The sequence below is a fragment of the Aythya marila genome (assembly GCF_965140915.1).
Source record: "Aythya marila genome assembly, contig: HAP1_HAP1_SCAFFOLD_317, whole genome shotgun sequence".
Classification (NCBI taxonomy): Eukaryota; Metazoa; Chordata; class Aves; order Anseriformes; family Anatidae; genus Aythya; species Aythya marila.
The window spans coordinates 15,257-26,164 of record NW_028137055.1 but is presented as its reverse complement, the minus strand read 5'-3'; the positions used below and the strand labels follow the sequence as shown (position 1 = coordinate 26,164).

At 39.4% G+C, this 10,908-nt stretch overlaps 1 pseudogene across 1 annotated transcript; it reads left to right on the top strand.

The window, feature by feature from the left end:
* Positions 1 to 667: 667 nt before the first annotated feature.
* On the top strand, positions 668 to 10,630 carry LOC309891216 (ubiquitin carboxyl-terminal hydrolase 42-like; annotated as a pseudogene). The gene is made up of 15 exons: positions 668 to 896; positions 1,635 to 1,835; positions 2,424 to 2,534; positions 2,691 to 2,793; positions 2,998 to 3,065; positions 3,222 to 3,292; positions 3,824 to 3,906; positions 4,825 to 4,936; positions 5,314 to 5,454; positions 5,649 to 5,749; positions 6,213 to 6,354; positions 7,033 to 7,740; positions 8,113 to 8,201; positions 9,234 to 9,837; positions 10,340 to 10,630. The product of its transcript is annotated as a ubiquitin carboxyl-terminal hydrolase 42-like (transcript).
* Positions 10,631 to 10,908: the final 278 nt, after the last annotated feature.

Genomic DNA, 10,908 nt, shown 5'->3' with positions numbered 1-10,908 from the left:
ACCACATGATGTAGACTGAGGAGCCCTCAGAAATTAACTTGCTATCACCAAGTGACGCCCATGAAAGGTGTATTTAAAAGCTAGGCTCATTATAGAATCATAACAAACCCCTCATGACTGGTGCAGTAGACAGTGAGGTAGAGGGCGAGCCCTGGAAAGACAGAAGAAAAGTAGCAGTGAGTTCTGGGTACCTTTGTGCAGACGAAACAGAAAAACGCAGGCAGTGAAGTAATAGTGTTCCGTTACTCATGTCAGCAATAGATAATTGCAACAATTATCTATTAGATCATAGGTACTAATTAACAGATAATTGCGCAACTCCGGAAATCAATAAATAACTGATTCCCCTCAGAGAATGTCTTCTACATTTTTATATTAAAAAGACTCCAGAGTTGTAATGGATTAAAATCCTACGGAAGGGAAAGAAATGGCATCAGCCACTAGTTCTGCAGAAGCTAGAAGTAATACTGATAGAGTTTAGATGGAAATTTTCACTTTGTGTGTTTAGTTTGGGGATTCTTTTTAAATCATTCATACCAGCGATTTAGTTCTTAAGGCTGTTTCTTTGAGATTAAGTGACAGGACTTCTGCTACTCTTTTCTTCTTGGAATGCTTCTTGATATTCTTACGTCAACCAGAACTTCTGTCTCTGTCGCAGATGTGAACAATGACCGTAGCTAAGAAGCCCAAATCTTCAAAGCCTAAAAAGCCCTCTTCAAGGCGGTCTGGCAAATCCAAGAAACCAAGTACTAAAATACTGATGTCACGCACCGCCAACTGGGGCCGGATAGTGCCTGCAGAAGATTCAAGCCAAGTCTCTGTGGCCCAAGGACGTGGAGGTGCTATTTACTGTAGATCATCTGAAAAATCTAAGGCTTTTGCCCCAAGAGATCTAAGTAAGTGTGCGTTTTATCCTGCCTCCATTTTCTTCAAAGCAAAAGTAGAAAATGCAGTTCTTACTTGTTGCACTGATAGAGAAGGGGACTACTGTGAACAAAGACTTGAAAAGCGAATCCCCTAAGGCAACTGAAGTGACTGATGTTACAGAAATTAATTTTGATATATTTACAGTCAACAGAGAAATATGGGGAGCTTTTTGTAATGCACAGATTCCTCCATGTCTTTTCTGTTTTGCAAAGAAAAGTGTTTGATGGTTGCTATTCACAGCTTCCATTCTTCACAGGTTTTTTGAATGATAACATTGCTCAGGAAAAAATCTGGTATCTGTAGGGGTACCGTCATTCCTAGTTCCTAGTTTTTACGTGTTTACCGTATAATTTCAAGTCTAAGTTTGTGGTTTAAGTTATAATAAGGAAAAAAACAGTAGTTGAGTTAATCAGGTTAAAGATTATAGATGGAGAGGAACTTGGCATTAGGTGCTACAAACAGAATGGCAGTTAGCCTTGCCTTAGAAAAATTAAAATGGTTGACTAAAGTTGTTTGTTTTTTTTTCCCCAAAACATTGTGTTGACCAGCCAATTTGAATTTGGTGGTATTAAAGCTGTCTGCAATAAGTTTTTCTGGTTTGGATTGTAGCTAGCTCCTCTAGGTGCTCCTGCAGAATAGTATTTTTTTAAATACCTTTCTTCGAAACAAACAAACAAGATCTCTTTTTAAATTTAACTTTCTTGCAGTCGTTAATGATGGAATTGCTCCACCACAGAGCATTCTTTTTCCACCTGAGAAGATTTGTATGGATTGGCGAGAAACACAAAGTGTTGGAGTTGGCCTGTACAATCTTGGCAACACATGTTTTCTTAATGCTACTCTACGGTGTTTGACCTACACACCCCCACTTGCCAATTACATGCTTTCTCTTGAGCACAGCCAGTCATGTGAGTACTTTCTAACAGTATTTTGAATCTGTTGGATAGCTCTGAAGGTGAAAGAACAGCAGTGATTCTGTGAGATAAGCTTATTTGCCTGATTTTACCTGTAGAAGCTGGCTTTGAGCACCGTATTAGCAGTGGGCTCCGAATAGCATATGGAGTGCAATTAATGCACCATGTTTTATTTATTTAGTTATTTGTTTGTTTGTTTGTTTGTTTATTAAAGGATCATTTATTGCTTCATGGGAATAATGAAGTGCATTGGACAGTAATGCATTTAGTAGTAATTTTGGAGAGTAATACATTTTGCAGCCTGTGGAGTTCACATTCCTGTCAGCCTTTACAACTGCGACTTTGCAGTAGTCTTTTAGATTTCTCATCACAAAATGCATTTGAATACAGGCTTAGTGGATATTTTTCTTCTGTAAAGTTGTGTGAAATGAAATGTTACAAGACTGTTGGGACATTGGCATCTTGGGAGAATAGAATGTAGCAAGGAGAGTGGATATTGTATCTGTAGTTTAAATTGTACTTAGATGTTTGTAGTTATGGATATTTCGCTGGACTGGGATGCTTTGTTCTTTCACTCTTCAGGTCGTGAACAAGATTTTTGCATGATGTGCACGATGGAGACTCACATTAACCAGGCCCTGCGTTGCACTGTTGATGCCATCAAGCCTACGCATGTTATCAGTAATCTCAGTCGTAAGTGGCTTCAGATGTGTTTCTTTTCGATAGCTTGTAATCTTCAAATAATTATTTGATGTGTATAAGTGGTTTTAACACTCAAATGAAGAGAGATTTTAGAAATACAAGATTGATTTCATTTTTAAATGGGGTCAATACTATCATCTTATTTAGGAATAGGATAACATTTCCATTTTGGCAGTCAAGAAGACGCACACGAGTTCTTGCGCTATACTGTTGATGCTATGCAGGAAGCGTGCTTGAACGGAAGCACCGAGTAAGCATAAACAAGTTCACTTTCATACATTCTCTAGCACCTTCTAGTCCTTTATTTACTCTCAGAAATGATCTCTAGCACTTTTTAGTGCCTTATTTACTATCAGCAACGAAAGTCTACATCATCCTTGGTTTTCATCAAACTCTTTGAAGAGTTAACTCTGTGCCTTAAATCTTCTGAGGTCTGATTATAATTTATTTCCAGATTGGACAGATCTTCTCAAGCTACCACCATCATTCATCAAATATTTGGAGGATTTCTAAGATCGAGAGGTACTTGAAAAAATATTCCTGTCCTTAGAACTGATCTGTGTCTTTTGTCGGTAGTAAAGCAGTCTGTAGTTTGTCTAAAGTAGTATCTGTCAACAACTTGAATTTGGACAGTTAGTCTCCTTCACATAATGTTAAGCATTTATATTTTGCTTCCAGTGAAGTGCTTGAATTGCAAAGCAGTTTCGGATACGTATGAGGCATTTCTTGATATCACTTTGGATATAAAGGTAAGATGTTTTCTAAATATAATTCATGATGTTTAAGTACATGCATAACTTTCTAAATTAAACTTGTTTAACTTAAAAAACCAAACCACATATAATGTTAAAACATAAGAGCTTGGTGGTGCTAAGGAAGTGGATTGGACTTTGTCCTTCCGTGGAACCCATGTAAATAGTCTCCACATTTGCATTGGGTTTAAGGGGAAGGAATTCTCTTTCTGCAAAAATGATAATGCTGTCATACTTCTTTGTTGTTCTACTTCAATATACATCTAATTGTTAGACTGATGAATTTGTCCCCAGTATTGATGACAAAGCACACTATAGATGCTGTCTAGGCTACTGGAAAAGTATTTGTTCCAAAGTCAAATGCCTTCCAGGTGAGGTCAATGCTGAGCATGCTCTTTCTGCCTCCTTCTTCACAGTGCTCCTAGTAGATCGCTTGAGTATGTTAGTAAGATTCTCTTATAAACTACTAGTATGTCTCTGGAATTTTGAATTACGGTGACTTTACGCTCTTCTTTCTCGCTGCTCTAGGCGGTTTCGTCTGTTAGCAGAGCTCTGGAACTCTTTGTGAAACCTGAAGAGCTGGATGGAGAGAATTGCTATAAATGTAGCGAGTAAGATTTTGACGGATTAGGTCTTAATCCTAGATGTCAGTTTTCTATGTTGCATGACTCTGTTGGACTACCTCTAAACTTTGGATCTACTTACAAGTTTTGTGGAAGTTTATAAAAGACTTGGATTTTTGTTTCTTTGGAGGGGGGAAGTCTTGTTCATAGGCATTCCCTATGGGTTTGCAATTCTCTGGCTTGTATTTTGCCATCAGAATTCAAAAAGAGCTACTTTTGTTCTTTCTATTTATTAGCTCTCGACAGTACTTTTCTTGATGTAAACTGCCCAGTTTCCGTTGTTCTCTGGGCTAGTGGCTAATTTTCACTGCTTATGCCGTAGGTCCTACCTTGGAGCGGGCAATGTGTCAAACTGAACTATTTTGTTTCAAAGGATGGCAGATGGTTTCAGTGTCTTTCCAGACAAGCTCAGTACATGAAGACTTCCTACTGTTAAATGTCTCCCTCCTGTAGAATGACCATGTGCTTCTGTTGTATTTTTGATGTTGATAGTCGACCTATGTCGGAGATTATTTGCAATTTCTAGTCCTGGGGACCAAGTCTCTCTCGTTCCGCTTTCAGTATTTGTATTTCCCTTGAAAGCTGAAAGAATGTTTCCAGGATTGGAGTTCAAATAGCCACTTTTGTAGACCAAGAAATGGTACCTTGCCATCCAACCTGGTAATACCCTTTCGTGAGAGATTCCTGTTCCCACTATGCTCTGAGTTGTTGGGAAAATTGACCTTCTTCTCTGTATTAACAAACCTGACACGCAGTGCATGGGTTTATGAAAAGAAAAAAGACCAACCTATTATGCAAGTAAATATCATTCAAATAGCATAGGCATGCGTGAGACATTAAAAGGAGTTTGTTTTGGGGGCGAAAAAAGAAGATGCCTTCAAACACTTATCTCTGCTTGTTTTTAAGGTGTAAAAAGATGGTTCCTGCGTCCAAGAGATTTACCATACACCGTTCTTCCCAGGTTCTCACAATATCACTGAAAAGATTTGCAGATTTCACAGGTGGAAAGATCAACAAGGTATATTTACCACTGTAATGCAACTATATCATTGTGTAATGGGACATCCCCCGAAGCTGAAAGTTGTTAATATTTTCAGACAATAATTGTAGACTAACGACTATGGCTTATTCTTTCTCTTAATATCAATAAAGTTCCCGCTTGACAAGAAGCATATGCTTTCCTCTGAGAAGGCTGATTCATCAGGAAACAGTTCTCTGCAACTTCTAGTCTTAACCATTGTTTATGGGAAGACTTATTTGTAGTGAATCAAGAAATATATTCTAGAAATATATTCTAGAAATAAATTCTAGTCTGTGTTTTTTGGAAGTGTTTTTCTCTGGCTAGTCCACGAAGTACTCTGGGATAATTTTTCTGTCTTCTTGGTGTCTCTTTAGGAGGTGAAATATCCGGAGTATTTGGACCTGAGAGCCTACATGTCGCAGTCAATGGGAGAACCACTGCTCTATGCCTTATATGCGGTGCTGGTACATCACGGTGTCAGCTGTCACTCAGGACACTATATATGCTATGTAAAGGTAGAAGTCAACAGCATTTCTAACAGGGTAAAGGTTGTGCTGGCAAACCAATTAAAGCATGACTAGCAGCTACTGTTTCTAGGGAAAAAGATTTCATTATATTTTTATTTGACGTGTGTGTATTTTGTTCCTATCCGTGATTTCATTTGGAAAACGTGCAATTCACCTAAAGAAATCGCTGTCTTTATTTGCAGGCTGGTAATGGACTTTGGTATCAGATGAATGATGCTAAAGTAGTGCGTACTGACATTAAAAGAGTTCTTGGTCAGCAAGCTTACATACTTTTTTATATCAGGTAATAACAAATCTTAAAATGTGTTCAGAAGAGATTTACTTTCCCGTTATTGATATTTTTCTGTTTTGCAAGTGTTTTTCTTGCTATCCGGGGAGAAGATTATTATTTGTCTAATTCAGTTCTGTCTAACCTGAAATTCTCTGTGTCGTTTATTATCTTTTGTTGCTTGGCCTTAAACTGCAGCACTTGTGTAAATTGCTATCTATGTGTTATCTGTAGCTGGCTAATTTAGAGAAGGAGAGAAATGAAGGTCATCTGTGGTGTAAGAATGAATTATTGCTGTGCAAGTGATAGTCTTAGTAGGAAGACTGTTCTCTACTTTTCAGTTTGTAGTCTTGGCGAAGCCTTCTGTAGAGAAGGCTTCCATATCGTATGAGCTGTTCCTCTAAAATTATAGGATGGGATTTAATCCAAGAGTAGGCTGAAAGAAAAACTAAACTACGATCACTGCTCTTTTCTGAAGGCGCTATGATTTGACACTTGGAGAACGTGCGTTTTACTTGCCAGCACCATCTTATCCCTGTTCATTCCCTCCTGGTCAGCAGGGGGCTAATAGTAAGCAGGCTGGATTTATGGGACCACGACTTCTTCCTCATATGATTAAGGTAATTCAGGGAAGCGGGAGGGCAGATAACGGCACCAAACTGCTAGTGGGTTTGGGGTTTGGTGTGGGGTTTTTTGTTTGGTTTTCGGCATCTTAGTTTTGTTTTCCTTCCCACGCTGCAGCTTTCTTCACAGCCTTCATGCTACAGCCAGAGTCATTCAAACAGTGGTTACTGCTAAATTGTGCAGCCATGCGACTCCATTACTTTATACCTCCAAGACAGCTTTCTAAAGCACAGAGAGCTACGCTCTTTGACAATTTAAGCAGTGTACTAATCCTCAAATCATTTAAAAGAGGACTTGTTTTTCCTATTCTCGTCACTTTAGCTAAGACAGGGAAAACTAATTGTCTTATTCCTGAGCACCAGAACAATTATTTCAGGCTTTTCAGGGTATGTTTAAAGGGAAAAATAAATATATTTGGGAATAGCAGCAGGTAATGTTAAGTTGCTTGGCTGGTTTTCAAAGATGATGTTAATTTGATACCAATCTGCAGTAAACCAAAAGCAGGAATTGAATACGCTTATTGGACTTGCATTTATCCTTAAAGGGCAGTGTGTTTTTCTTTTTAGGTGTTAAGACCATTTGTAGAAACACTCAGTAGGAGAGTTTTGTGCTTCAAAATGTTACATGCAGTGTTTGCGTTAATCCATCTTGCAATTTCTTCTTTTTAAATACAGAATTCAAGCCGTTTAAATGGAAATGGATCCATAAAAGAGGACGCAAAGACCACTGGTGTCACCCTAAAAAGGCCATCTTCAGCACCACCAATGGCCTGTGTTCAAAACCAGGCAATTACCAGGCCTTCAATGACTGATACGTCAAGAAAACAGAAGATCACCATCAGTATTCACAATAAATTGCCTGCTCGTCAGACTGTGTCACAGCCTGACTGTCTTAGCAGTGCTGTGGAGGATGAAGATCTCTACCAGGCTGTTCCTTCATCCACAATTACAAATTCGGTAATGCAAATGAAGCAAATGCAAACAAACAAAAAAGTTTCTGATGAAATTTTTGTGGAGCCAACAGTGAATGAAAATCCTAAACTCAGCTCTGATAACACAGTCCCTTATGGTGCAGAATCTTCAGGAAAATCTGAGGAGGAGTCAAAGGGCTTATCTCAAAGGAATTGCAATGCAATGTCCTCTAATGGAATTTTGGTTGGAAAGGTAGTCCGTACATTGCAGCATTCCAACTCTTCCTGTCAGAATGCTGACAAAGGAAGATCCCAGCATGAGCTGCCAAAAACAGATTCACTAAATGGTGCTATTAGGTTAGTTACTGAATCTAAAGAAAACGGACTGAAACTTGATGATTCCACTTGCCGAGTTGAACCTGTTAAACCTTCTGAGATATTCTTTTCTAAAACAAATGGATCGCTTGAAACATAGATTTGCTCCATCGAGAATTTCTCACCTACGATGTATCCGGAAGTGTTTATTGTGTTCCTAATTCAGGTGAAATACTGAGAAAACACAGCACAAATGTGATCATAAGACTTTGTCGTATTATCCCATTAGAATTTGCAGACCTGAGCTTACATTAGAACTTGTCAACTTAAGCTCAGCTGAGATAAAAATTCCTAATTTCATAAAGTAGATTTTGGGGGGTGAGTTGGGGTTATCTTTGAAGTGTAGATAATGCATACAACTCACAGCGGTCTTGCTTACTATTTAATGGAGACATTCTGACAAGACTAGTCCTCAGTACTACTACAAATAGTATTTTTTTGTCTGCTGACTTGTGCGTTTTAATTGCAGATGCCTGGAGCTATGCCTTCAGTCAATCGAGAAGTCATCACGGAGTCCCTCACAGCCAGCCAGCTGAACAGCTTGTCAGAGGAAATGAGGTAAAATGAGCACAGTCTTATTAAGACAAGACTTTATGGAAGTTCATTACAGTTTTATCTGTCTACTAATAGTACTTAATGGAAGGATTTAAATTAGTACAATTCCATACTGTGTGTCCAGTGTCACGAACAGAACTAATGATCGGCACTGAGCATATCACTCTGATGCAGGTTGGTGCCTCAAGGAGAACTTGTGTTCCTTTATAGAATGTTTTTCCGTTTTTCTCCACTGTCTGGAGAAACATTGGCTGTTCCCCACTCGCCCTTATGCCTTTTTTCTCAGAGCAGCAGGTGGAAGGAGACAGATGCGTTTGCTTTTTTAGTGCAATGGCTTCAGAAGCAAGAGGGGAAAAAACACTTTCTCTGGGAGCTGGAGAAGGTGTCCTAATCACAGGAGAGGTTTCTAAATGGCATATCTTTGCGAGCGTTCCTGTAGTCCGGAGGTTTTTGTTTGTTTGTTTGCCTTTGGAAGGTTTTACTCTTAATATTCACGTCCTTCAGCAGAAGTGAGAAATGGGTTTTTATTTTATGCAGTGTTGCGGAACCTCTGAAATCTCCTGGGAATGATGAATACCTTGCCCAGTACCAATGTGATGACCGTGGAGACAAGAAGAAACCAAGAAGATCAAAAGAACGTGACCTTATTTAAAAAGAAAATGTTTTGTACGGCAAAGAGTCTTGTGAGCCTGGTGAGAAATTGTGGCAAACTTCCTCTCTCAAGTCTGACACTGAATGTAGCTCTAAAAACCTTTCCTCCTTAGCTATTGCAGATAGACGCCAAGATACAAAGGACAAGACTAAAACCACTGAGAAAGAGCATTACCGAAGAAAGAGGGAACATGCTCCTAGTGAAGAGAAGGAGAGTCAAAAAGCAGGTCCTTCCAGCAAGAGGAGGTGTTCTCAGAGCGTGGAATTTGTTGAGCAAAAGAGTCACAAGCAGGAGTACTGGGAGGGAAGCAGGTACAGATCTTTCCCTCGTGAAAGAAACAGCCCTGAGAATGGCAGAAGAGCAGTCAAATATTCAAAGTACAGATCTGGCAGCGGAGGAAGATCAGAACAAGGTAGCAATAGGTACTACCGATCCAAAGGGGAAAGAAGTTGGAGCAGAGAAAGATACTATCGAGACGAAGCACGGAGATGGGAAAGATGTAGCTATTACAATGATTACTATTCACCTCATGCGACAGGAGACAGTAGAGAGAGAAAGTTCTCTCACGGCGATTCAGCCTTTGACAGATCGACTGCAACTTACTACAGCAGGTCACATAAGCATTATCGTTACAAAAGCGGATGGCCTCACGGTTCCCTCTTGAGAGAGGAAGATGTATGTCGCTTTAGCACACCCTGAGCAGACTTGCATCGTTGCTCGGTACCTCAGCAACATTCCGGAAGACATTCTCGTGAAAGACATGCGCTTCCACCTGTGTCAGCTCATTTGGAGAACTGTCGCCAGAAAAATGAAACAAAAGGAAACAGAAAAAGAAAATATACCCGTGCAGAAGGTAGTGAAAGTGAAATAGAAAGGAAAGACAGAAAGATAGAAAAGGAGCTTTTAGGTGGTGAAAAAAATGCAAAAATATCACAAGTTCTGGAAGAAAAAGAAGTCTAAGGATAAACATGGAGAGAAGGATTCCAAGTAAGCAAGGATTCCAGCATACTCCGCATTTTTTATCCTAATTCTTTTCTGGGTGCTTCTCATGTCTTCCTTTTTTTTTTTTTTTTTTTTTTTCCTGGTAGTTTCTAAGTTATTTAGATAGCATCAGCTGGCTGGGGATCATGTTGTTAGGTTGATCAGTGAAGATAGGAAAGCTCTTGCTGAATTGTGTCAGAGCACTAGCTTTGGACCACATAGTTCGAATCACATCCGTACACCATTCCAGATTAGGTTAAAAGATTTTTTCTGCTTGCACGTATTCCAGAGCTAGCCATTGTTAATGATCTGTGTACAAACCAGGACCTATGGTCCTTCAATCTGATGGCTTAAGTTTGCTGCATCTAAAGTAAGTTGCGTGTGCACAAAGCACCACAAAATAGCTGACATGCTGCAAATCATCACCTGTGGTAAAATAAATCAAGTTTCATATAGGCAACAAGTGCCACATCTTTTTTTCCCTTTTTAACTTGCATGTTTCTTTCAGACTTCATGATCTGTGTTTCTGTGCGCTTCACTTTGACAATGCCAATCGCAAGCGTAAGAAAAAGAAGAAAAAGGAGAAACACCAGGAAAGCGAAAGGCTCCTTGGAACACTTAGATCCTCGTTTCCAGAAGATAACGCGGGAGAAGAAGGAAGAATCCCATCCTCCAGATGGCTCTTCATGTCAGTAATGCAGAAGTGAGAGCAGTAAACAACCTTACAAGGAAGGGAAGACTTCCAGTGCAGGCGAAAGCAAGAAATACAGCTCCATCACATCCAACAACTATACTAAAGGTAAGCGGCCGCAGCGTGTTTGAGGAATTCCTTTTATATTAATCTCGAGATTATTTCAAACAGTCTTGAAGTGCTTGATGACTTAACAGTCTGCAGATTTATTATCAAATCAAAAAAAACCCCGACTTGGTAGACTATTTTTTTCCCAGTTTTGAATGACCACTAGGAAAGAAGGCCTGAAATAAAGAGGTTAAAGGCAAATGGTTTTCATCTGGTTTGATGATGAAGTGGCAAACAAGAGGAAGAGTTGCAAGCTCCCTTCTTAAATTCAGTCCAGC